General features: G+C 39.7%; 1 protein-coding gene across 1 annotated transcript in view; it reads right to left on the bottom strand.

Annotated features, from left to right (window-relative positions):
- Positions 1–27294, bottom strand: part of LOC125331903 (transcription initiation factor TFIID subunit 4-like) — a 148464-nt gene that overhangs the window by 18477 nt on the left and 102693 nt on the right.

Genomic DNA, 27294 nt, shown 5'->3' with positions numbered 1-27294 from the left:
AATGTTATGTCAAATGGCTGATAATAAATCAGATACATAATAAAAAAATATTTTATAAGCACACACATAAGTCTATATGTGCACATGTGCAGGGAGAGATATACACAAACATTTTAGTCTAAGCCACATTGTAGACCTTTTTCAAAATCTGTCTCTTCCAGAAGAATATATAAAAATTAATTTTAAAGAGGGAAAATTATATCTGCATTTTTCAAGCCTCAATATGTGAGTAACATTGCTCTTGAAGTGACTTTTAAATGCCTGGATCATAATTGCTATGAAAAAGGGGAAAAAAATCTCAACAACTAGTGGGATACTGGGTCACCTATACAGTGTTCCTGTGCTTCCTGAATTTCGTATCATACCTACATCTCTGTTAGTCTCAGGCAGGAGAGATGGATGCTGGTCAGCTGGTAACTATATTCACCTTTAAGGACCATCTGGAAATGAGTCCTCTTACAATACTCACTGTACAAAGACACAGCAAGGGACAGGCACAGTAACCAATCTAACACCACCAGCAACAAAACAAAAACCACCAAGATGAACCCCAAAGCACGGATGATAAGCTGTACAGAGTACCCTCCTTTTCCTCCCAGAGACCTCAGCACAGCAGCCACGGGAGTGAGCTGCTCCTCATGGCAATGGATGAGACCTGTGCTGAGGACAATGAACACAGCCAGGAGCCCTGCTCTGACACCCAGGGAAACACTGGGCAGCTTAGAAATTCAACAGAGACAGCACAGAACCAGAGAGCCAATCTGTCCGTGGCTGAAACTGGGCACCCGGGGCAGCACGCTGGTTTCTCTCCATTGGTGCTAAAGGAGCTACACTGGCAGCCACACTTTTTCTTTTCCCCCCCTATCTCTTTAACACAATAGTTCTTCTGTTAACAAAAAACAACTTAGGTGTATTAAAAAAAAGTGACATGGCAATAGGGTCTTGTTTCCAAAATGTAAAGCAAAATCTTACACTTTGCTTTTCTGAAAATTTAAGACCTACTGATTAGGCTCCCCTGCCTTTCCATGGGGTAATTTTGCTGATAGTAAACTAACAAAATTATCATTTTTTGAAAGCCAACCAAGACTCTGAGCATTCTTCTTGACATCTTTGCAGCCAAGACTGCTTCCAGCTGCTGGCCAAAGAGCTTATTGAAGGAATGGAAGGCTGTAATGTGCCAACCAGATGAGAGTCCCGAGCAGGAAGGGAACAAGCCAACACAACAGGTAGAATGCCTGCATGGAAAAAATCTCCCCACGGTATTCTCTGATCAGCAAAGACATTTGTTGTGCTGTAATGAATGTCACAATCTCCACGTTTATATTAAAACAGATGTGGGTTCTGAAAGGTTATTTGTCATTTTGCTTGACTTGTGTTTACACAAACAAATCCAAATTTAGTTAAAACAAACAAACAAACAAACATGCTCATGTAAGTACTTATTCAGAAGTAAGATTCCACCAAGATTAAATTTTCCAGCCTGACATAAGAGAAACATGAAGCAGAAATAATTAGTGTCTGACACTAGGAAAAATGATGCTGATTAACTACACAGATTTAGTTTTAAAATACACATTTCACTGCAGTAGTATGGCCACATACAAATATGTAGCTTTAAAAAGAAACTGCTAACTCAAAGGAGCACATGGAGGGTTTTTTTGAGTGTATAAATAGGTATTCTTTTCATCTTTTTAGTGTGCAAATTTATTTAAAACACAATAAAATGACAGGCAGGTCTAAAGACTAAATATAAAAATATAAGAATGTGAAATGAACAAACTTTTTCACTCTGCAGTTTTTATTTTATTATTAGATGCTATTCCTAACTTGTTAAAATTGATCAAATAGAAAGCTGTGAATAGAGAAAAAATTAAGCCAACTAGAAAAGTGTGACTTGGATTTAATATTTTATAATTGCCAAGGGACATACTGAGATCAATGAATTTTTGCCCGAGATGAACGTCAGAAAGAGATGTACTTCAGTCTTTTAGGGAACATTGGTCTATTTAATTCTTGTGTCTGATGCATGTGAAATATGCCTGTCTTGGCCTTCTTCGTGCCTCAAGGCCACGCTGGAGGCAGACATTACCACTTTTAATAGGCCGCCATCTGAGGAATGGCAAGGGATCCAATAACCCATCGACTCTAATGGATTTGCCTGTTTATTCACTTACACCTTTTTTGCAGCTAATTTTAGTTTTGCATGCTGAGTTGTTTCACTTTAAATTAAATGAATAGAAACAAAGGGGAAAAGACTGTGCAGCTAATAAACCATGATTATTTTCCAAGTTCTTCACAACAGGATCCTCCATATACTAAGGTGTATCACTTGAGAACAGATTCACTGCTGCGTTTTTCCACTTGTTGTCAGAATTAACAAAGCTTCTTTTAAATTTAGTGAGACAAAAAGTAGGTTATTATAAAGTCTTACTTATAATGCACTAATGATTTGCAGCAGTATAAAGCAACCAGCTTCAAATCATTATGAGAGTCATGAGCATCTTCAAAGAATAATACAGGTAATGTTAATGATTGTGCAGTATTATCACAAACAAAAACAGTATACAGTTTAATCTAGCCCTTCATGTGTACTTTGAAGATCACAGGTAACACCTAATGTGTTACTTATAAACTTATAGTCCCTCTAGATACAGAGGAACTTCGAGTAATAAAAATTTCCACTACATTTGATCCTTAGGAAAAATATACATTACAGGCTAAAACTTATTAGGGGATATAATCTCTATATTTGGACTGCATTAATATTTTGTTCCTTACAGAATAGCTCTTCCTCCCTTTCCTTAGGAGATGTCTCTTGCATCTCACTCTCCACAGCTCGTGGGTCCTCTACAAAAGCATGGCGTAATCTTTAAGGTCCCTTCCAACCCAAACCATTCTACAATTATTATACATTTATTCTAGAACCTTCTGCTCACCCACCTCTTTTTCCAGACCCACAGTTCAGGTGCTTTGCTTTTCTCAGAAAGGCTGAAAGGAACTTACTCAGGGGCTGTCACTGCAAGGCTCAGCCTCAGAGCAGCTTTCAGTGAGTTACAAAGGGGCCTTTTCTCCAGGTTTGGTTGAATCTCCCCATTCCCAGGGCTCCCCAGTTTCCATCAGTTTCGAGAGGGGCAGACAAGGGCCAGGTGTCACCTGCTGCTGACAGGTCATCCACTGAAGCTCTGCAGGAGCCTTTGTGTCCCCGCCTGGGGGGACACATCCCTCTGGACATACCAACAGCCCCTGACCGCTGCCTGCCCTGAGGAAATCACTGTCAGCTTTCAGGCAGCAAGTCATCAAATCTAGGCAGGAATCATCTTCTTTTAAAGGCACAAAAATAATACAGCTCCTACTTCCAGAAAGAACAGCCAGGCTTGGTCCCCAAGGTAACCAAAACACAGCACCACCGGGGTCAGCCCAGGAAAAACAGCTGCTGAACTGGAGCAGTCCCCAGAGACTCCAACTTCACTGCTGCAAAAAATTACTCTTTTCTATAACAAAATTGCATAAAATACAGCAGCATGTGGTCATTTGTTCCCTCTTCATGACAAAAACCTAAACACGTGACATCTACAAAAGGTTGTAATATGGGGTAAGGTTTGTTGACCAAACAGCAGGAATATGGAATACGAAAAACTAACATTAAGAGCCAAAAACTTGGGAGCCAAAACTCTGTGCTGCTCCAGGCCACAGCTGCAGGGAGAGCAGAGATGCAGCAAGAGGAGAGCATGTATACCCTTCATTTAGAAAAACACATTTAGTTTGGGAGATCCTGCCCCTGTAAAACAGTGTCTGGAGCACTAAACAGCCATAATATAATGTAAAAGCTCTTTGGAGTGAAACATATTACAACAAAAAAGGGCCTGTGTCATTCAGAAGGGTCCACAGCACTAGCAATTACTAATGCAGAAGGAAAACAAAGCAGCTACAAGTCTTCTTTTGTCTCTAGCTGATTATGTTTTCTTTTAAGGGATCACATTGTGAATTTGACATCTCCTTATTTTTGCCAAAAAGACTTCACCTCCTTTTATATCAGTTGATGATCTCTTACAGATTCCATGATAACATGGTGTGACACAGAGTCAGCTCGAAAGCTTTACCAGGGCTTTTGGGCTGGATTTGGGATTTTTGTCGCTCGGTGGCTCACAAGACACAAAAGTATGTATTTCAAAGGATGATCCACACATTATGAAAATTGGCATCTTTGCTTTGCATTCATTTTATTGCTAGGGAATGTTTTCTCTTAGAATTGAGACTGAGGTGGAAGACTGTTTTTCTGACACAAAACTATCATCAGTGTCCCCTTAAATATATAGCAAGAATTAAAATAAGGCTCCTCAAATAATTTCAAATCAATCTACATACCTAAAGCTTAAACCTGTTGGAGATAAATATTTTTGGATTGTTACAAATCCAGCATCCCTTTTAAAATGTTGACTCAGGCCTATTATTTAAATGTCAAAAACACCCCAAACCAACAGGACATTTTACAAGCACACAGACAAGTTAGAATAATCTGCCTGCTTTAGATATGGGTAAGTGAATCTGCAAAACAGGAAAGTTACACAGCAGCAGAACAATTTTTTTCCCCCAAATTGTATTTGTAGACCTGGATACTAACTCCCAGACACACTGTGGAAAGAAAAATGGGAACAACAGACTGAAGTTGGGATTGATTTACTTCATTAGCTGGGATTACAAGTTTAACTTACAAACCAGAGGTCAAAATTTCTCATTAACAAGGGGGCCATGAATCGCTGCAGGGCTTGGTTCAAGAGGAGACCACTCTTATTACTAACTACACATTTCAATCTGTCTTTGATGTTCTCCTTCTACCCTCCTCCCTTTTATTTTTTGGCAGAGGAGTTGATTTTAATTGTAGCTATACAACACAGCTCAGTTTGCCTGAGAGCCAGCCTCCACATCTGCAGTGAGCGCAGTTCTAGTGATATTGGGTGCAGTCCATAGCTTAGGGCTAATTTTAATGGCTCCCCTTTTCATACAAGGCTCAGATTGTTTTCCACGTGATTCCTGTTAATTTAGCTGCAGGAAAGGGCATCAGTTTTCCTTGCGAGTTTCTGATCCATACTTCTAAACTAGGTGAAATGTATTAAAGAAGAGAAATGATCATAAAATAAGAGGTTGAATTTTCTACTGTCTCCCTAAGTGATTAAGCAAGTAATCCCACTATTTTAATACACAAAAGAAAAATAGAACATACAAATAGTATTTTTTCTTATATCTGTATTTTGATAAACGTTTAATTTATGAAATGCTGTGAAGAAGCTCTTGAAATCTCTAACAGGGTTAAAAAAGGAAAGTTTAAATGTCTGGATATTGTGCATTTTCAAAATCTACAGATTCAAACTAAGATTTCACAGTACATTTTTCAAAACAAGAGTTGTGTGCATCATGGCAGCAGATGGTGGAGTACACCATCAAATAATAAAATGTTTCATGAATATTTTCTATTTTTGATGAATAGAACTAAAATGTAACTGAATAGTCAAAGGTGGAGTATTTAAACAGATTAAAAGTGCTCATTCTACAGGACCTACTCCAGTTTTTGAAAGAAAACATGCCACTGATGCTGGTTAAACAGCTGAAATTTTCATATATCTCGTATAGTTGAAATCATAATCAAATTTGTCTCAGCAATCAAAGTTATACTCTATACAGTTGGAACCACCTTTGAGCATTGCCAAATTTAAAAACCCTCCAAAAAATGAGCAGTCAATTCTTACAAGTGAAAAACAAAGTATGATGGTAATTTTTTTTTTTTTTCATAATTTAAATGTAGAAAAACAATTGCTAAGGGTAATGGTTACCAAAATAATTCTTCATAGATATACAGTTTCTTGCCTTTGTTTACACACATCTATTTTGACTACAAAGAGGTACCATCTCCAGCTTCATACCTATTTATTACTAGCAATGAAATACAATTCTGCACATGGTAAATTCATGCAGGTTTATGATGCAAAACCCCAAGGTGAAAAGACAGGAATGATCAGGTGAGTAATTTTAGTTTAGGACCAATACAAAATTCTACTTATCCCAATAGACAAACATCTCCTGTATATTATGCAGATCTGTTCCACATTTCCCATTTTCTACTGGGCCAGTTTCCACTTCACACTTGGGGGTAGCATGTATTAAATCACTTTCTTGTCTATATTAACAGTTGCTGTTAATCCTCCCTTTTCCAAGCTTTTCCAGTTGCCAGCCAGTGTCAGAGCATTAGAAGGTATGCTTTCAATTCGCACTCATAGCCAAGAATTAACTTCTTCTGATGGCCAAGTCGGTGCCTTTTGTGCAAGCCTTCTATTACCAGTGTGTAACTAATGTGCCCGCTGCAACTTCACAAAGAGCCTTTGTTTGCTCCGGCCGGGCTCCGTGAGCTCTGGGTCTCAGCGCTGGTGGCAGCGCAGGTCACGGCACCGGCCACGGCACCGGCCACGGCACCGGCCACGGCACTGGCCACGGCACTGGCCACGGCACCGACCACGGCACTGGGGCCACGGCACTGGCCACGGCACTGGCCACGGCACTGGGGCCACGACACTGGGGCCACGGCACCGGCCACAGCACCGGCCACGGCACTGGGGCCACGGCACCGACCACGGCACTGGGGCCACGGCACTGGGGCCACGGCACTGGGGCCACGGCACCGGCCACGGCACTGGGGCCACGGCACCGGCCACAGCACCGGCCACGGCACCGGCCACGGCACTGGGGCCACGGCACTGGCCACGGCACTGGGGCCACGGCACCGGCCACGGCACTGGGGCCACGGCACTGGGGCCACGGCACCGGCCACAGCACCGGCCACGGCACTGGCCACGGCACTGGGGCCACGGCACCGGCCACGGCACCGGCCACGGCACCGGCCACGGCACTGGGGCCACAGCACTGGCCACAGCACCGGCCACGGCACTGGGGCCACGGCACCGGCCACAGCACCGGACATGGCACTGGCCACGGCACCGGCCACGGCACTGGCCACAGCACCGGACATGGCACTGGCCACGGCACCGGCCACGGCACTGGCCACAGCACCGGACATGGCACTGGCCACGGCACTGGCCACGGCACCGGCCACGGCACTGGCCACAGCACCGGACATGGCACTGGCCACAGCACCGGACACGGCACTGGCCACGGCACTGGCCACGGCACTGGGGCCACGGCACTGGGGCCACGGCACTGGGGCCACGGCACTGGCCACGGCACTGGCCACGGCACTGGCCACGGCTCGCCGGCACCTTTACGGAATCTGCCACTGCCTCGGGAACCGCTGAGCAACACGGGCTGCAAGAGCCACCTTCAAGTTTCAACAGGGGGTTATCTTAACAACTAGACATCTTTAAAAGGTCATTATTGCAGTCTAATTTCAAACTGGCACCAAAATGAAGGGTTGTCTTTGTGTAGGATTAATTTTAAAACCTCAGGATTTGATGTCAGTGGGAAATAACCAGCGTGGGACTCATAATGCTGCCTTCTCCTGCTTCTGGCCAGCACCTAGGGCTAATTTCTTAGGAGATGAAAACTATGACAAGCCCTTCAGTTAAGCTGAAAGCAGGCAGCAGTCCAGTAACACCCACAGGCCTCAGAGGCATCCTGTGACCCCCTTAGAAAAGTCACATTCACTTTGCTCTTGAGAAAGGAAAAATAACGCTGGAGGCATTTTGTTTTAAACCATGTGAAATAAGGAAATGTGAGGATGTGAAAATGAAGTGAAAAAAGTTAGAATTCATTTCCTCTCTTTGCAATGGCTTAGAAGCAAAACTGGTTCATTTTGAAAGTGTGTGTAAAAATCTGATACATTCACCAGTAGGCAGTGACTACAAAATGCTTAAGGTAAAATATGTAAATATGCAAAATAATCTCTTGAAAACCATCTCCTTTTGTGCTTGAAAGCATTTTGTAAAAGCATCTTTATTTCTCAGTAGCATTAATAGACAGTCAGAAAGAAAACTTGTCAAAACAAAAAATAGCAACAAAATTCAAGGTACTAGAAAAATATTTTGAAACAAATCTGTAGAATAGTGAAAGGGAAGAAAATTAATGCATAAGTTCCTTGGATGACTTCTGCCCTTTTAGTATTAATCTGAATAATAGTAAAGGAACATGTAAATTACAGTTTCAAAATTTTAAATGGGGTTATTTTAACTATCATAGACTTAAGGCAAATCTAATCTGCCAAGTCTTCACTCTCATTTCAGTCTAAAACTGTGTCTCACTTTTTTACTCCTATTATGCCTTTTAACTTAAGATGGGCTTTTTATCTCCTAGCTAAGCACATCCAACCTCATTTCCTCGTTCCCATTAAAGAGGTCTACATAAACATGTATTCAATCTGTTTATTACTTGCCACAGACTGCTCATCTCGTTCCAAAATATTCTCATTAATAAAAGGTTGCACTTTGAGGACCCATTAGAATGCTCAAATTAAGAGAATACTTAAAAGCTTTCATTCTTTGTCCAAAATTCCTGAGCTGTATTATGTATTATCCAAAACCAAGTAGCAGAGAATTCATTAATACAATTTTCAAAAACTGTTCCACAAGTGAGGTCTCAAATCTGAAAAATGAACTCCAGCATTAAAATAATTTGTCTTGATTTAATTTTTTTTCCTTATGTGGAGAAAGCTAAGAATATATAAGGTAAGCTAAGGTAAGGAACATGTAAGGAAGAAGACAGCACCAAAGGCAGAGCCACTGCAACACACAGGTACTGAATGATCCTTCTAGTATAAGGCTACTGGGAGTTAGCTGAAAAAATTGACATGGTATCAGGCTTCAAGGGGGTATGTAACTAAAGAAACACCTACACTAGAAAGGAAATAATGATGCATTGGAATTGTTTTGAGACATGGCAAAATTTATACAGCCCAGGAGTTTTTATAAAAATCTCATCAAAATTAAAAATTTTTCAACATCAATAATGACAAAATAATTTATTTGCAGCATCGCATCCGAGCCCCACAACCAGGCTACCCCACATCCATTTATGGGGAGATAGATGTATTTACCATGTTGGAGAGAACTTCTTACTACCATTCTGGAATTCTGACACTATGACAAGTTGAAAGGAAATCTGGGAAGTTGATAATGCCAAAGAATGACATACCCAAAGTCTTCATCATTCTCTTTTCACAGTATTATGATTAAGTGGATGAACAGTAGGAATGGCAAAAGGATGGTCTGTATCAGTATGAAATGGAATCAACACACCCAGCTTGATTCTCCTCCCTGCCATCCACTCCAAACTGTGATTTCTTAGTAAACCGAAGATGGAACGATGATACATCTTGACATGCTTTTAATATGCAAACTATTAATCTTAGAAGGTATGATTCTGCAAAATTTTTAAGTCTGAAGTGCATGCCTGAGTTAAGTATTTAGATAAACTGGCATTTTTTTCTACCTAAGACAGCTATAGTTAATGGGTCAAAACATAATTTGCCTGTCTTGTTTGAGCTCACAGACATTTGTACAAGTGTCACAATCATTCATGTGACACTTGTCTGCTTTATTATTCTATGCCAAAACCAAGCAAATGTTTACAAGATTTGTTTTTCTGAAGCATATAGGGAGCACATAAGAAAAGCAAAAGACATGAATAATAGTAAGCAGGGAAGCTTCATAGATACTAAGACTGCTCCTTTCCAACACCGCTTTTTTGAATGCAAGCTTCTCTTCCCTGCGTTCTTTACACTGTCATTAATTTATTATAAGAGTGTTTATAATCAACCCAGTTATGGTCAAGTGTGCATTGGCCTGTAAATTCAAATATCCTGCCCTCCCATCATCCATTCACTTCCTCACAGGCACAGAGAGAGGAGCTTCATGACTGAAATATCCCGGGAATATGGGCACATGGATGACTCCTCCTCAGTTCTGAGCGCTAAGGAGGGAGTTCGCACACAGCTCTTCGATGGCAATCTCAGCACAACTGAACAGCTTCTTTGTGTAATTCCCTTATTTTCATTCCACAGCTGCTCTTTACTGAGACTTACACATATAACCATTGCTGGGAAAGTATAGGAAAGTTAATAATTGTTAAAGGCTTACATGAAAGTAATTGTTCTGTTTCTTCTGAATTGCCAATACTGATTTTGCTGTGAGAGGGGATTATGGAAAGAAATGGAACACTAGAGATGGGAAAGTACTGTTACCAAAATAATCTAACAAATGCAAATACAGCCCCCAGTATTAACAGAAGTGTCGAGTCTAAGAGTACAGACAGATGTTCGCTCTGGATCCAGCTGTGCTGATGAAGGGCTTTGTGCCCCCCAGCTGCTCCTCGGTGCCCCCCGCTGAAGTCATTATCCTGCGGATCCGCCCCGATTCACTCGGGGCAGGGCCAGCCCCAGCCCACACCCCCCTCACATGGGCCACAATAATCCAGCTGATTTTGCCCCAGTGAGTGCTCTTGCATGGACCCTCTGCCCGAGCCCATGGCAGTGACCTCCTCAACCACTCACACGATGGCAACCAGAGCAGTCCTTGCACTGGGATGCTCCTTCTGAAGCCCTAGAAAACAGGCACTGCTAAAATACCATCTCCCTCAGTCATATATATAATAAGCATTTTTAAAATCACCTAAACAAATAAAGCAATGCTTAGCATCTGATTTTTAATTTTCTTTTTTTTTTTTTTTTTTTTTTGCAATAAACATACCCATGGATTTTTCCTACCGAACTACAGATAGGATTCAAACAGCAAAAGGACATCTGAAAACAGCACAAACAATAATGATAACTTAAAGGGTGCACAGCACCGAACCCATCACCTTTGTTCAAATAATGCTTGTAAGTGATCACCAAGACTAACAACTTAAACCACAAGCTGAAACATTGGTTTGTTTAGTGATTCTTGATTTTGAGGGCATAGATTATATTTGACACAACTTTCACACTGAAACAATCTGAGATTTTTGTTAATAAAGACAAAATATAGGTAACATTTAGAGCTGCAAACTCCTTATCTAGGTCTGACACATTCCCTTGCGAACCTGTAAAATGCACTGTAGAACAGTATTTTTTCATTTAAAATTTGCAAGAGAATTTCATATCATCTTCCACTTATTTTTGGAGGTGTATTTCAAGCCATGCAACACACATTTCCCAGCCTAATCACAAGGTGTCTACTGTTACACAACACATGTTAAAAGAGTTCTTTAAATACTAAATACTAATCGTGACCATATTTTCAGTTGGATTTCAGCCTGCTCTGGTAACTTCTCTCTTGAGGTGACAAACTAGCAGTACCTGAACTCATTACAGCCTGATTAATTATGCTGCTTTCATACAAAGGAGAAGGAGACTTCAATCAGAAGTGGTAACCTTAAACAGTACCTGTGTAGCAGCATATCAGAACATCAATCCCAGGTCCATGCACTTCCATTTGCTTTGAGAATTCTTAGTAATTACTTCTCCCTTACTATCAAATAGCTCAGCTCAACTCCATGGCCTGAAAAACTAATGGAAGAGGTTTGGAACACATCAGTTCCAGCTGACAGAATTTACACCACTTACCAGAAACACTGAAAACTGCACCTTATACTCTCTACTTGCTTACCACAACCTCACTACACAACCAGCCTTTTTCTCCCCAACTGAACACAGCAGGAATTTGGGGAATAAAAGGAGAAGAGAGGAGCAGAGCCAAATGTCAGAGATCTCTTTTCTCATACAGCTGACGACTTGCCAGGTTTTCATCTTCTACATATTTGGAGGCAATTTCCTTAAATGATCAGAAGCTGAGAACCACCTGGCTATTACCTTCTCCTAAAGCAGGCATATCACCACAACATAGAGATAGTACCTAGACAGCAATACTGTTCTTGCTTGCTTGCCTTTTGTGCGTGCAAAGGCAAATAAATATAAGACAAGAATCTGGCATATGTGTCTAAAATACACACTGCATAATTAAACTGAGAATGAAAACAAATCAAAGGTATATATGTTCAAATAGTATTTATTGTTCCTTTACATAAAGGAACAAGGAACTTGGCAAATATTTCTTATGAATAAAGGCCCATCTTCACAAAGTATGGGTTATGAATAGCAATGAACAAGATAAGAGCACACAAGATAAAGCCAGCAAGAATAAGCCACAGATGGAAGCAGAGCCAGACTGACAATGGAAGAATTCCCACCCTACCGGGCTACAGAGCATTCTCCACACAACTGTTTAATGCCAACACACATCAGCATTTACACTAAAGGAGACACTTCAGAGAAGTATTTTTAAATGCAAAGTTTGGGATATCTCTTTTTTAATATGGATAATACTCAAAGCATAGATCTCTCTACAGACTTAGGTCTCTCGTGCTTAGTCTGTAACATGCCTGTGTGCTCTGCTGCTAACGGCGATTTAAAGGATTTGCTGTACCTACAGAATTGTATTATGGAGATCCTAGAGGGTATGACTAAAACTTGTTGAAATTAAGTTCTAAGGAAATATATAAATGTAGGTGACTGGTTAGGGTTTGGTTAAAGTCAAGAAGAGAAGCTGCTCCCAGGTCTCTTTCTCAGAGCCAGCTGCCTGTAATACTAAATACACAGGGTTGACTGTGGAATCAGGTGCTTTGGAGGAAAATAATAATGCATTACAAATTTTGCCAGACCAACAGGCTTCCCTGTCTCATTCAAATTCACCATCGTCCTGTATGAACAAAAACTGCAGGAAGACAGCTTAGACTGTCACACTCAGGCAAAAGGAGCTGGCACTGACTGCAAACAAAATGCAGTGACAAAATGTCATCCCTCTTGTTCTTCACTTAGGGATGCCCCTGCATCATACTTATGGACCCAGGTTGTCACATTTCTCTTTTAATTAGGCAAAATAATGCTGCAGCTAATACCTAGCAGAAGAATTTACAGTGTTTGTGGGAAAAGTATGAGATCAGCTTGCAAAACCTCACTCCTAAAAGAAAAAAGAGGAAAGGAAACTCAAAAATAGATTCTTTAATAAAGAGCATTGTTTAAACACTTAAGGCAGCTCCTCATCTTTATCCAATTTTTGTAAACAGAACTCTGATTTTTGTCACAGATAAGAGATTTAAAACCACAGAATATCAAGTAGTCGAAAAACATTTTGTGCATTAATTAAAACAAGTTGTGAAACGATACTATTCACTAAATTGCTAACAGGTTCTTCTAAAGAGAATTAAATGTAAAGAAAAATTCAATGGGTTTATTTTCAATTATATGATTGCCTTCTTTTCAATATTTTTCCTCAAAATTTAACCATGAAAATAAAACCTTTGTATGTCTGAACAGAGATGAAAATGTATACTTAATATTTTATCAATTACTATTAACTTTGCTATTAGTATAAGTATTCAAAGACTTAAAAGTACATGTTTTAAAGATATATAAACCAGCCAAAAATTAATCTTAAAAAAAACCCCCAGTAGCGCAGAAACCTCCTTCAGAGTCTTCAGATTTGGCTGGCTCAACCAATCTGCTATGGCCACTCAACCAGTTAAATAAATTTCTATAATGATTTCACCATTTTAGGCTGCCTATCTGCAAGTTCTTACTGTCAACACGAATTACCCTGTGTGCTGCAGTTCCCCCATCAATTGAGACAAAGTATGACTGTTGTAGTGCTCTGTTAACATGACATGCTTCTTATGGATCTGTATTCCAAATGTCAGGATGATCCGGCCCAGCCAGCCAGAAGTGTCCTGTTACCAGACCTCGGAGAACAATTCCCACGAAAGGGTACAGCCCAGGCAGGTGAAGGGTTTTCTCTGGTGTGCAGTCTGGAGCTGGGGTGGCTCTGGTGCAAGAGGAGTGGGAGCAGCTCAGGGGATTGATGTGACACAGCCCAGCGCGCCCGCCTGACGCGACACCCAACTGACACCAACCCCAGCAGAGCCAGGGCAGGTGCCTTTGTCTGGGGAGGGAGAGGGCAGAGACAGGCCATGAAAAGCTACTCATGAGCTGCTTTGGGGTTTTATTCTGGAGACAAGTTGTTCAGAAATTCAGTACAAATCTGAAGTTTTCATAGAGGAGCTACTTACATAAAGCAATTGAATGCTGGAGATAAAAATATCCCCCGAAAACTCCTAAAAACTGTAACTGTTGTTAAGGTTTATAGGATTACACATTTAAATTAAAAAATAACGAATCTCAATATGTACACTAAGTAATTCAGAAGTTAGAGATGACACTGCCTCATTAAAAAATTATTTTGAAATTAGAAGGCTTATGTTAAATCCGTAATTTAAATATGACAAAAAGTCTAATTTTGTAGAATTGGCAGTTGGAAAAACAGTAACACAAAAAGAAACACAGCTTTGCTATCTCCCACCCACAAACTCAGTACAACTTCATAAATTTACCACAGCAGTACATAATACCTAGAGAGTAAGGGCAGAAGTATAGAAAATTATGTTAAAAAGTAATTGGTCTTCATCACCACCAGGATAAAAGGCAATACATAACTTTTTTAGAAGTTGTATGAAGCCCACAAAATCTTGTATCCCAGTAGAGCTGATATAAGAAATGCATTTGACTGCAGACCAACCAGGATTTACAGCCCAACATAGGCTGCACAAGCTGAATTATGGATTACATTACATTTTTTTTATATATGGCACTGTACAAAAGAAACCCCAATAGGTCAAATTGATGTATTAATCACTACAGCTAAAATAAATACTGTATGTGAATAACATCTACTCATGGGCCACAAAATCGATCAAGGTAGAGAATTCTGAAGACACTTGGAACATTGGAGCCTTCAGCACCTATCAACAATATCAACTGAAAAGCATTAAAATGCTCATTAAACGTTTGTAATTTCCACTAATTGCTGCAGACCTGTCAGACATCACAATGAAATACACAATGTATACATCCAGATTTGATTATGGAGAGACCAGAGCTAGGACAAACAGTTGACTCTAGCCTGTACTTTAAGACTTTACTCCAGATGCTCTTCATTAGGGGTTTTCTAAAACAATGTACTATTGCTTAAGTGATTTGGACACTCAAAACTGAAAAATTAATGATCTGTGGTGGAATCAAATCACCTGTTGTACTTCTTCTTGTCCTCAACCAGGAGAAGCCACAGAACATGTCCCATTACAGTTAAGCTCATCAAAATAAGGAACATTTCACAATATTAAAAAATAACTAATTGAAGAGTCAGGCTCATAGTACTTCTTGAAATAAATAAAATAATTCTTCTTCTGGATTCTCAGTCAAGACATAAGACACAATGTCGAATATTTCCGAAGATACAATTTTTATTTCTTTCTTTAGAGAGAGAAAACCTACCTTCTAATTTTCTTCTGGAAGCCCTTCCATATTGGTTCTAAATTATTTAAGGAATATTATGAAATGAAAAGATATTTGAAATCTTGATGTATGTTTGCTCTTAACATCACTGGCAAATTATTATTGCTTTGACTACCTGCATAGCTGACAAGAACATCAGGGAACAGTACCTGCAGTTCTTCATTTTTCTGTTACTTAGTAAGATAAAAGCTAAGTCAACAGCAGCATCAAATTTATCCCATCTCACTGTAGTGACACAGCTGAAAATAAAAACTCTTGCTGAAAGAATTTTGGGGCAACGTAAGTTTTACCAAAATGCAACACACCTATGGCTGTCAATGGTGTCTAGGGGCAGGAGGCAAGCTTGTACAGAGTGCACTTTGTTTCCCCTTCCCTCCTTTAATTGAGCTTCAATGTACTGAAACCAAATGCTATTCATAAAAATTACTTACAGAGATGAGAACAGTAACTTTGGCTTTGGAGACATGCACTGGGCACATTTTTCAAGTCCATTAGGTGTGGCTCATTTTTTCCTTTGTAACTATGTCTCTTAAAGTTGCTTTTTTAAAAAATTGCAATAGCATAAAAATGAAAACAAATAAAAAGAGAAAACCGAGGGATTAACAAACACTTGCAAAAGAGAGAAATGCAGGTGGCTTCTTTTATGGATTAGGAAAAACATATCACAGGCCAGTGATAGGGCCTGGGAAAAAAATGCCCTCTGCCAACACCTCCCCTATAGATAAAGCAGGCTGCAGTGCTGCTGTCTTTTTGATCAAGAGAAGAAATCCCACACCAATGACTGTTTCCCCTGACAGACTGCTTGTCCTTTTTAATGTTACATGAGAGCACCAGCCTGAATTGCCCTCCCCTCAGAGCTCATACCACTACCACTGATTAGAGATGCTGGTCTGCCTAGGGGTACTCACTTCTTTGGCCAAGGCTGTTTAACCTGTTGTGCTCCTTGTATTCCCTACCTTCTCCTTTGGAGATAGAAACTTTGCCTTTTTTATGGAACTTTTTGCTCATTCTCCTGGCACAGCTTCCTCTAAATTGTTCACTAATTGGTCCATCATACAAAAGTTCAGCTCTTGCTAGGCTCCTGTCTTGGCAAGAGAGTGTCATGCTCAAAAAGACTGGAGAATTATCTCTTTTATTGGTAATTATAACATGGGTCAACACTATTTTCATGCTGCTATAGCACGGAAATCACTTTTTATGATACCTTCTACTTTCTCAAACACAGCTGCAGAAAATCTCGTAATTCTCCTCATTTCCCTTCCCATACAACACTACTGTTCTTTGCCCTTTTGTTTGCTGAGGTAATTATACCAAGAATACTACAAACAGAATAACAACAGCCAGTGAAAATAGGTCTACTGCACTCCCTCCTTCAGACACCTAATCCACAGCCCAGCTCAAAGCTCATCAGCAAAGTGAGAGGTAGGGTAAGATTTCCCAAAGTGGTTCAACAGCCCAGAAGTCTGACTCCTAAGTGACCTACGGTTTCCATACCCAAGTTTTGTAATAATTTAACTTAGTTTTAGTTAACACTGTGAAATGTCTGTGTGCATATTCAGTCATGCTTGGAAAAGTGATCTGTAACTAGTTAACAAACTACCCTGTGAAACTAACTCCAGAATCCCACAAAGTGACACCAGTTAAAAAGCTATAAAGACCATAATTTTATGCAAATCATTGTAACTTCATATAGGCCAAAAAAGTGAGATTTTGCTCCAAAGACAGGAGGAGGAGGAGGGAAAAAACCCAACTCTGACTTACAAGTCAGGGAGACACTCATGGTAATTTTATCACCACAGTCCTTCTAGATGGTAAAAAATTTCCTGAAGTTGTTGCTATTTTTTAACTTCTCTGCTTCTCTTTTTGACGTCTCTTGGGTTGACGGTATTAAAAAACCCCCAAACTCCACCAGTGTAAAAAATCTTGCCACGGCTGGGGAGCTGCAGTGCTGCCTGATGCCCTTCCCTCCCTACTGCACCTCCCCTGCAGGAACTGGCTGCCAGCCTGTAACTTGAAGGCAAGCAGTAACCAAGTAACTAATAAATAAGGAGTACACCACTAAAGTAAACAGTACCCCAGCTATAATTAGCTAGAACAGACAAGCTGCTGGTGGTAGATGTCTCTCCGAGTTCCCTCAGGCCCTCTCCAGCCCCCACAGAATCCCTTTAACCAGCATGCTCCTGTTTGACTCCAGGCAAAACAAAAACAAAAACCCCCTTTTTTCCTAGTCACTCACTAGAACAGAGTATGTAACAAAAGGAACACCAAGATGAAGATCCCACTATCAGCTATTTTTACTGTATTATTTCTTTGAAAGCAAAATACTGCCTGTAATAGTCAAGACACACTGGGAAACTTCATAAACCTGCATTTAACACACACTGATTACTCCCAAAGACTTCCATGGACAAATAGCATGAGACTTTTCAAAAGCACACAATATGACAATTTCTAGAAAGAAAACCCTGGTTTTACTATAGAAATAAATATAGAAAATAAAGCATTTTCCTACACCAGAACCAGACAGGGATTAGCAAAGCCGAGCTCATGCAGTAGGAAACGGAGGGAGATTGACAGGAACACAGCGCTCCAACAAAAGCTTATTGCAGGTAATTAATGTTCTACACGAGGCACATTACTGACTTCAAACAAACTCACCACTCTGCTTAAAGTTAAGCATGTGCACGTCCTTGCAGGTTTGGAGCTCACACGCTCAACTTCTCATGAATGTGGCCAAACAGGCCCCACTTCGCCATCACTCCTACAAAGGAAGGATGTGCAAAGCACACTGTTCCATTATCTGTGGACAGCTTCTAACAAAGCTGAAAAGCTCGTTTCAGCTCAAAATTTACATATTTGAGCTCCACCTTTGAGTTTTATCATTGACAAATTTCAGACAAATTCTGAAGGAGGAATGTGGACAGCAGAAGGCTGGTCAACACATGTAAAAGAAGAGTGAGCATTAATTTCCAAATTAAGTAAATGTTTGCTCAAAATACTCTTACAATTTAGAATAGATCACAGGGATTAAAATGCATCATGTTCCTGAACAGAAAAGTTGGTCAAAATAAATTTGCCTGCACCACAAACTGCTGATAGTGTCATTTCACGATGACATCACTTACAAAACCTGTAATAGGGACGTCTTTAAATTTTGTGCACAGATATACATACAATATGCACACATTAAATACTGAGAAAAACATTCTGACTTCAAGTAAAATCTTGGAAGACTTGCACGTGGTAAAAGGAAACCACAAAAGGTCTGTTTTCATTTCTCTTTCTTACACACTAAGCTTGTTTTCAATTGGGATTACTTAAAATGAAGGGATAATTTTTTGAACACATAACAAGACAGCAAGTCTTATGACTTATGAAATATTTATCTGTCAGGTTTTTGTTTTGTTGTCTTTTTAACTGAAGAACTTCTACTTTTTTATCAACAGACCACATTCAGCTGTACACAATGCACAGTACTAATGCACAGGGAGCATGGCCATTGCTATTCTGTACCACCCACATCATCACTTGGGATGTGGCTTCAGGGGGAAGAAAATGTGGCCATACACTGGAATTAAGGCGTTGTGTTGAGTTTTGTCCCCAGGGAAGTTGTTGGGCCAGCACTGAAGAGTGTCCTCCCACCAGTCCTCAGCAGGACACAGCCGAGGCGTGGATGAGGCTCCCAAGCAGCGAAGGGAGCCCAAGTGGAGCCCAAGTGGAGCCCTGCCGAGCACAGCTGGAAGCGGACAGTGCAACGTGGCCAATCCAGCTTTCTGTGGGTTTTGTTGTCTCAGGGACAGAAAACGCGGCTGTGGGAGCACCAGCACCTTGTCTTTGTCCTGGGAACACCCGCGTGTCACAGCTGAGGTCTTGTTTTGGCCTCAGCCACACAGAGCCGAGCCGAGGTGGGGAACTCCTCTGGTGTGTGACTCTCCTGCTCTTTTGTGTCCTTTTGCTATCGATATTGTTCTGTTCCTTTGCGTTTCCTATCCCATTGCTGTTTGTTTTCAGTAAATTGTTATCTCACCCCACAGCCTCTGCCTTTGTCCCTCTCTCACTGAAAGCAGGGGAAAGAGGGAAGTGGAGCAGCTTATTTGGAATTTAATTCCCACCACAGGGAAGTGCAACTTGGACAATGCTTTGGTTCTGCAATTGACAGCAGGTAAAATAACAAGTTCTGTTCAGCACTTCTAGGTAGGGTGTTTACTTCAGAAGCTGGCAACAGGACTCCCTTGAAGTTCAAGACTGTTTGCCCAAAGGTCCAGGGTAAACTAAAAATGTTAAATGACTAATTGTCACTCTCTGAAGGACCAACACATTACTTGACTGCCTATAAAACAATTGGCTGAAAAAATAGAAAAATGTGCATCTTAATACATTTTAAGCTCTTTAGACTTTTTCCAAACCTTAACTTCAGTAAAAAAAGTTTATTCCAAAAAAAAGATCATTCCACAAAATTTACCTAGCATTGAATAGGATCGAAGCAGAAGGAAATTCATCTATTTGATGATTCATCTGATTGCTCTAGGGAAGAATTACTTAAATGGGAAACATTGCCACCTTAAGATACAGGTATGACTCTTTGCATCTACAGGTTGAAAAGTTACACCTTGAAAATTTTCTAGTCAGGTTTTAAAAATTATTTTCACTGACATCTAAAATTGTCACAGTGCCTTGGGCCTTACCTTCTAAAGTCAGTGGACAAACCCTCTGCTAGACCCTTCCACGCTTTTTCTTAGTCTTACCAGTTTTATTTAGCCAGAAGGAAAAATTCTGTAATTATAAGCATCAAGAAAACAGAGACTGCAAAATAGATTGTATATTTTTCAGTGTCTGAAAATCAGTAAAATAGAGAGAAGACAACTGAAAATATAGAAAAACTCAACCCAAAACCAACTCCCAAAAAAAGCCCAAAAAGCAAACTCACATACCCTCTGTCCCCACACATCCTCAAGGTAGCTGCCTTTTGCAAGAAAAATACAGCCTCCCCAGGAATAGCAGTAGAGCTTCATATGGATTGACAAACAATGGATGAACTCCCAGCTACTCAGAAGTCTTTGTGCCAAGCTCTCATTTTCCATGCTAATAAGCTACACACACTGTATTTCCAATGTATCCATAAATAAAACAATTGTATTTATTATTACCATATCGATAAAATTTTCTTTTAAAAAATGTAGCCATTTTTTCTTTTGTAACCAAGGAGGAGGATTTCTATTAAGAAAAAAAAAGAACAAAACACTGTTTAAGTAAGAATGCAGTAGAAACCTTTGAGAAGCAGAGAAAGAAGTGTTCTCATGGTCTCCTCCTGCATGCTACATCAACATCATGCAGTCAGGTGGGACCAACTTCCATCTCCAAATGAAGTAAAAATCAAATTTTTCTTGGCCAATAAGGAAAAATTATTGATATCATTGAACCCTCTGTCAGAATATTTTGTGTTCCACACATCAAAAGAATACACACAGTATGCAAACCTGTTCTACTAGTAAAAAAGAATGTTTTTCCTGGCACAGAGCCCACTTGCTATTTTCTTGCATTGCTGCCTGGCTTTTTCCTCCTGTCAGCTGAGATCCATGCAAAAATGTTCTACTGCCTCCTGACTCACTGTCTGTACTCCTGCCTGTTTGCAACAGGCACAGAAATGTGTTTCTACACATTCATTCCCAGTTACAATTATTAATCATCAATGTAAACACAGCATTATCCATCATCTTCAATGTCTTCCTACTTTTACTGCTAAGTCTGTAAGAAGCATTAGAGTAATGTTTATAAGTCTTGTTCCACAAAATAAAACCAGAATTCTAAAAAAACCCAGTTTGTGTTCATCACGGGCTAAAACACAGTTTGAAATTAAATTTTTAAAAATGAAAACTCATCACTGGGGCAACTGATTTTTAAATTGAAATCTCTTTCATTTAAGAATAAGGAAAAAAGGTGCAGTTACTAATTAGGGTAATACCTATATAGTGTTTCAAAATAGTGCTTTTGAAATAGATCACAACACGTTCACGGCGAACTATTTTAATATTTATTTGATTTTGAAAACAGGAAGTAAAACAAAACAGAAATGAAACAGAAGTTGAAGCCAAACTTGAGATTTTCAAAGATTTATAAAATAGTATGCATGTAATTCCATAAAAAAAAAATAAGGACAGACTCCTTTCTTCTGTCTCCTTGCAAATTCAAACCCATAAATTTAAGTGATAGTTTTGGGATACCTCAAATGAAATCATAACTGTCAGCAGCAGTGACATCCTACACCAAAACGGGTCTGAGAGAACGCTCTTTTTTATCGTGTCAGTGGGACATGGAGCAAAAAGTGCTTGAAAAGGCAATGATACAATAAATCATAAAAATTCCTTCTGTTCTCCTCTCAGTCTACAGGCTTAAAAAGCACAAAAAGCAAATTTTAACTTCTTGATCCAGGAATGCTTGCAAAAGGTGTTCTGCTCTGTTGTATCTCTTTCATATAACTCAAGCTTAACCAGTGTAAAGGGGCTTTAGATTCCAGTGCCTTCTAAACATATCTTGACCACTTTAAACACAAAGTAATTTATCAAGAGCCAACCATACAGTAGGAAGACCAAGCTGAGACTTGAGTTGCTGAACAAGTTGTTCCAAGGATCTTTGAAAGCGAATGCCGTAAAATAAACTTTAGTTCCAGAAGGGTGAGGGAACAGCCCAAAGATTTGCTCAGAGAACAGAAACGCTGATGATTGGTGTTTTTCCCCAAAAGAAAAGACTATTCCTTGGCTCTAGTTCTTTTGGGTCTGTCAGGAATAGTTATGCCTCATATATTGGCTGATTCATGACCTTCTAAAGTTTAGAAACTTTGGACAGAAGCCAAGGCACAACCCTTCTGTAACAGAGACTTCTGCAGGACACACTACACATCTCTTCTTGCTTCAAAGGGCAAGCAAGGAAGGAAACATGGCCAGGTTTTCCAAGAGACGGCTCATGTCTAACCCATTCCAAAGAGAAAATGACCTAGTATGCTGATTTCTTCTTAATATTGTTAAAATATTGACAGTGGATTTGAGGAATAACTGCACGTGTTGCTGAAACGTCCATGGATAACCCAAGCATGAAGTGAGAATGTCAGCTGAAATGGTGCAAACAAATGAATCACGTTCTGTACTGCATAACTAAAAAGAGACTGCAGTCAAAAGAGCCTTTTTCCAACTATAGCACATACCCAAGTGCTTCCCACATAATCCTGAATCCATCCTTACAGTTCCACTTAGAAATCAGGAGTTACTAATTGTATAAAGACCTAATGGACAGTAGTATTAAGTAACTTCTCTATGTCTGCATTTGGAAGCCTCTGGTACAACATAGATTTCCAAGTCCTAAACCAGAATCTTAATCATGTTTTGTACAAAACCTAAACATGAAAACAGCTTTAAAATACTTAAATTATACCATCTGAAGGATTAATTTAATCAAAAAATGTGGTGCCTCGTACCCAAAGTAAATCTCACTTCAGTAATTAGCTTTTCTCTACACAAACCATCACTGTTTTAAGTGTTAGTTTTGGGACTTTCCAAGTCTGCAGGAACATTATCTTTCTTGAGTAATATAATGGCTGGAATATACTGGATGAGAAAACACACAGAGTATCAGATCTCCCTTGAGCATTGGACCAACATATGGTCCTGCACATTTTGAAAGATGGTGTTTGGGATAATTTGCTGAATATTCTTAAGATGACTGCTCTTCTGCTGTGTGAGAAAGAGGGCTTTTTCTTATCCCTAAAATGACTGTCTTCAATAAGCGGTGATTCACTGAACTAGCCCTGGAGCTGCCTTTGGAAGCTCAGTATTCAAAAACCATCTGTGCCAGCAAGTACCAAGAGAGGGCTTTCACTTGATATTTAAACAAATTATACCCTCAGATATTTCAAACATATACTCTGTATTTATGTATTTTGGGATACCAGCCATAGGTCTTGATGAAAAGCCAAATTATTTAATTATTTTTATTATTATTAAATAAAGAAAAATACTCGTATTTAACCTCTACACTTTGATTCCATAATAAAAAATGAGGGACTTGAAAATATGCAAATTCTGCATTCATGCTACCTTACCAGTACTCAAATATTTAGCTTATAAATATAAATATAAAGCTACCTGGCCTAGTCTTGTCATGGTTAATCCTTTTTTTAAAGCTTTAGTTCTTACAATTACATGAAAATATCTATTTCATAAACAAACCAAAATTTTAATTCTAACTCTTAAAAGCCTTATAATGCAAGAAAAAAAACCATTGAAAATGTGAACTGAATAGATTCAAAATCAAACAAAAAGCAACCAAGGTAAACAAAAGCAACCCCCAACTTATATTTAATCTGACATTAGAGGTGCTTAGGGATGCTAAGTGAAGAATTTAAGTGCTTGCTGTCCTGAATGTTGTGACCTGTTTGCATCACCCACTGCTGAGTGCCACACAAGCATCACAGGACCACAGCACAGATCAGAACTGGGCAGCACTGCTGCTAAGCACTTAACGTGGGCCAGGATCCTTAGATACCTAACTTGACAATCAAGCACAAAATTCCAAAAAACTGTGACTTTAAATGGTATTTTACAATAATTTTTGTCTAGTATTACTAAAGAAATGGAAAACCCCCAAAAAATCCTGCAAATACAGTATTTTCAACTCTGCCAGGCAGAGAAGCTGAATCCTTCCGAAGGTATCTCGCTTCTCTTTACCTCTTCTCCTTCACTCTTGATCTAAACCACATTATAATAATAAGCAGGCTGAATTACTGATGAGCTGCTGGCTGCTACAGAGGCAGCTGTATTTCCAGGAGATCATCTAAAATACGAGCAGACACAAAAGGTACTAAAAAGGAAGCGAATGAAGTGCAGGTGATCTCATATTTGCTGTCTCTGTCTGGTTGTTAAGTTCCTTTTCCAGTGCTCACTGGGCTCTAGGCCAAACTACTTCAACAAGCTAAGCAGGAACTATTCCCTTTTTACTGTTGTTAGATTAGTCTTCATCCTATTTATCAAATGGAGATGGGTCAGCCCAGGGTACAAGAGCCAGAGCCAAGCAAAGGGAAGGGGCAGGAATGCAGGGATTGGGATATGGGTCACACTGACATTAGCCCAGGCCACTTCATATTTGTGGTCTGAAATCAGTCACTCACTTGGTGGCAGTGCTATTTGGGAACATCAAGCCCCTGCTCATCCACTGTTTTACAGAATATTTTCCCCATGTTTTGGAAAGGCATTTGTTACATGGTTGCATGTAGAATAAAATTTTAAAAAACAGGTAAAAATAACCTCACTCCAAAACTGCTGATTTTCCATGTCCCCAGGTAAAAGTATTTTTAAAAAAATTAGCTGTACTAGTGCAGGAAAGACAATTGATGGGCCTGGTGTTGATAACTTATAATAATCCTGCCATCCAAAAACAAGCAAAGAAGTCCAAATGAGCTCTGGCAATGTGAGACAGAGAACAAGTTTAAAGAAAATACTCTCGAACAAAGTGCAGGTAGAAAATACTTACAGTTATTAACACAAGTTTTTTCACATTTACAAAAGCTGTAAAAGAGCTATTTCTCTCTATACAACAAACAGTACTTGAATACAGAAACACTAATCTTCTCCATCAACTTCTTAAGTAGAATATTCATCACTACTCCCTAAATTAAACTCCTGCTCAAATGAAAAGATATAATTAAAAAGATCCAATTTCCAAAAATAAATTACTAGTATTTCTGTTAAAACAAGAAGCTGGACTGAAATCCAGCACTGCTCACAGAAAAATGGCTAATGCAACTAAGTAAAATATCAAACAAGAGTTAGTTCAGAAAAGGGGGAAAAAAAAGGAACATGCCAGGGAGGGATGATTTGTAAATGACATCTCTTTGGATCAGCAAACATGCAGGGTCCCAGCTGCAACAAAAGCAGACATTTAAGTCAAAAAAGATTAGTGAGGAGACTAGCAACTTCAATGCAAAAACTGGGTATTTTGACCAAAAAAAGAGGGCAGGCCAAGAAAGCTCAGGCCAAGTCAGACCCTTCAAGCAGAGATTATCAGTAACAAGGGTTTTAAGCAGCTTAGAAATTGCTGGGAGAAATTAGAGTGTCATAGAGCATAGAGGGGGTCAGACATTTGATGGTGGAATTGGGCTAAGGGGGTGTTGGTACTACAGAACACAGAATCAGAAGGATGTTTATAATCTCCAGAAACCCAAAGAAGAGATATCACAGAGTCTTAGACAAACAATACAAAATTCCAGTGCCTTTTTACAGTGAAACGTTTTGGAGGAGTTGATTTTATTTCTGCATAGCAGCCCTAATAAGCTCAGAAGAATAACAGAAAGGGAGTTTCTAGGAGCCAAGCTGTGTGACACAGCTTCTACAGTACTTTAGGTCCTATTCCCTACAAAATACATTGATTAATGTGATACAGTTTCCAAGCCCTTGAAATCAGCTTCCAGCCAGCCATGTATATGAGCTGGCCAGGATGGTTAGAAGCTAAGAGAAGAGGCTGGGAGCAATTCCATCTGAACTGGCACACAAGTCATGGCTCCAGGAAATCCATGTATCGGCAAAAACTTCAAGGATAGTTTGCCAATTGAACAATACAGTTGTCCAGCAAAATTAGGGCTAGGGGAGCAGCAAAAGGAAGCAAAAACATCCAGAAGCCTTTGGAATTTGCCCCAGACCTTTATTTTTCCTTAAAGCACTGTACCAAGAGAATAAGGAGCTTCTAGAGAGAGAAGGAGGCTGTTCATCATAATCCATTCAGAGAGCTCTGATTAAACTGTTTCACTCACTGAAGGTGACCACAATTTTGTTCATCAAATTATCAAAGCTTACAAAAGAGTAATTTTTTAAAGGGATAACAGACAGTAAAAATTAAATTCTATTCCTTAGGATAAAATATTCCTTCGGTGAAGTGTTAGAATCTGAAGGGATTAGAAGGTTCAAATTATTTTTAAATGAGGGAAAGCCAAAGCTGTGACCACCCAGTTGAGCTTCTAATGAAAGTTTCTTCAGGCCTGTTGCTGCAAGATTTGCTACAGGTGCATGTAGAGGAGAAAAGAATTCTTTAATGAATGTAAGATAAAGATGGGAGACTGAAAGGAAGGGCATAACAGGACAACACAACACCCAGGAAACTGCCTCAGTCTGAAATGAATTTAGCCAGAAACAGGAGCACCTCCTATGTATCTGAAGTCCTAAGTCAATTTTAGAGTATAAACAAGATCCACTTCTGTTCCTAGCTCAGCTAATTCCCTAGCACTAATCTTAGCACACGAGAAGAGAGAGAAGTCAGATAAAAGCTATCCAAAATGGGATACAAAAAGGCCTTTGGAAATGCCTGGCATTTAGACAGTCAAATGTCTGAGCCAAAACTGTTAGTTTAGTTATTCAAAACAAAATGTTTGCATTTTCCTCAGAACAGGCATGTAATAGGGAGAATTCCTCTGACTCCACTGTGTGGGCAGACTTAGCAAAAGGAAAAGCAGCCCAAGTGTATCTGTACTAAACAACACAGTGCTCTTACAGAGCCACCCACAGCAGTGCAACCACATCACCTGGTTCACACCAGGTGATCAGGCTTTTGACAATTTTGCCTTTATTGTGTAGCACAGCTACTTCTCCACTTAAAGTAACAGGAGAATCATGCCAATTAATCTGATTCTACTTCTAGAGCACAGTATTCTTATTGAAATTACAATTTAGCATGATTATAAACTCATCTTTGCAGTGGTGGGGGACACCTTGACATTCTGGAAGGAGTTCAGACACGTATTTGTCACAAAGCCACACTGGTATTACTACAAGCTCTTGGTTCAAACTGTAAGCAAGACTACAGTTATGGCTTTTCAGACACTTCTTCATTCCCTGCTCTTCTGGGGTTTTTTTCAGATTATGCAGAGGAAAAAACAGGTATGAAGGCAGCAAACAGTTTAAGACCCACACTTCACAGTTAACTATTTAAAAATA

This window comes from Corvus hawaiiensis, chromosome 12, assembly GCF_020740725.1.
Source record: "Corvus hawaiiensis isolate bCorHaw1 chromosome 12, bCorHaw1.pri.cur, whole genome shotgun sequence".
Taxonomy (NCBI): domain Eukaryota; kingdom Metazoa; phylum Chordata; class Aves; order Passeriformes; family Corvidae; genus Corvus; species Corvus hawaiiensis.
This window is presented reverse-complemented; position numbering and strand designations above follow the sequence as displayed.